A 1,553-nucleotide genomic window follows, 5' to 3' on the forward strand; every position below is an offset into this window, starting at 1 on the left:
GGGCTCCAGCCTCTGGCTCCCGCTCCTCCAGGCTGCACAGGCATCCCGAGATGGTGGTGTGGGGGACGGGACCCCCAGGCAGGAATGGAATGTGGCACCCCCAGCTAGAGATGGGACACGAAACCCATAGCCAGAGATGGGGCAGGGGACACCTGACCAGGGTTAGGGCCTGAGACCCCCAGCCAAGGACCTTTTCTCCCCACCGATGATACCCACAGGGGCTCAGCGCTCAAAAAGCTCAGCCCCTGAGCCGCCTGAACACCCCCCTCAAGCTACCCGAGCCGGGACCATGGCACACATCAGCTTGTGCTTTCGTACCTTTTCAGTATCGGTTCAAGAACAACTTTTCAAATACCACTAGCCAGGCTGAAGCACTGGGGATTTGGTGCCCCTGCTGACGATAACACGCTTTTCCTTGCCAAGAAACCATTTCCAAAGAGTGCTGCGGGCTTTGGAGTTTAATTAAATATATATATATAGATGTGTGTGCGTGTATAAAATGATCTGGTTGTGATAAGATCCAGCCTGTGAGCTTGTGGCTGCGAGCCTGCCTGGTGGGTTTGATGATAGGCAACACGTGTTTTCCCTCGAGAAGAGTTCGATGCTTATTTTATGCTCTACGGCCAAAGGGCTGGTGCTCATTTTGGGTCCGGGATGGGCCTGAGGACAGGATCCGACCCTGGGGGAGAGCGATGCTCCACACCAGGCTCTCAAGGATGCTGGCATCCCCCCCGGATTTTGGTGGCGGGCAGAAGCCGAGCAAGGCAGGGGGAAGGGGGAAAGGAGTGGAAAACGCAGCGGAGGAGGAAAAAAGAGGCTGGAAAAGCAATAAATGAGGTGCAAAGGGAATTGTGCTGCCCACGGCATCCTCTGTACATGCTGAGGGGTAAATCACGGCTGCTCTGACCCTGCCGCAATCCAGTACATTCCTCTCGGCTAAATTACAGCATTTAATGTGCTGAGCATCCGGCAACTTTCTGTCCAGCAGCAGAATCTCTTGTTTTTCTTCAAATCTGTTTATTTGGCCAAACCAGCTCATTCTCCTGTGGCGGAAAGGGCTGTTATTCTGCTTGTTCTCTGCTGCAGGGGTTTTTGTGCTGTTTTCGGTGCCCTCTGCCCTGTGTCGAGTTGGGTTGGCTGCCCTCGCTTCCCATGGCAGCCAGCTCCCGTGGTGGCTGGGCCTTGACTGAGGCACAAATGCTTCCTACTGGACCATCCCACTAGGGGATCAGGCAGCCAGTGCCTCAGTTTCCCCACTGTAGGATGAGGACAACAGCCCTTCCCCACTGCTTGGGGCTGCCGTGGCACCAGGCGGCATCCTGCGGCCCCGGCATCCCCATCTCCCTGGGACCGGACATCCAAGCATTTCCCTGAAAGCAGAATCTGGCCCTGGCCAAGCCAAATTCCTGCCTCTTGGCACGGAGCATGGCCACCAAGGGTAAAAACACAATGAGACAAACTCCATCCCGGTTAATATTTCCTCTGCAGGATGGAAAATATGGTGGGAGGCATCGCAGTGGAGCCAGGGAGAGCTGGCTGGGTGCCACCATGTA

This window comes from Cariama cristata, unplaced genomic scaffold, assembly GCF_000690535.1.
Source record: "Cariama cristata isolate BGI_N322 unplaced genomic scaffold, ASM69053v1 scaffold34511, whole genome shotgun sequence".
Classification (NCBI taxonomy): Eukaryota; Metazoa; Chordata; class Aves; order Cariamiformes; family Cariamidae; genus Cariama; species Cariama cristata.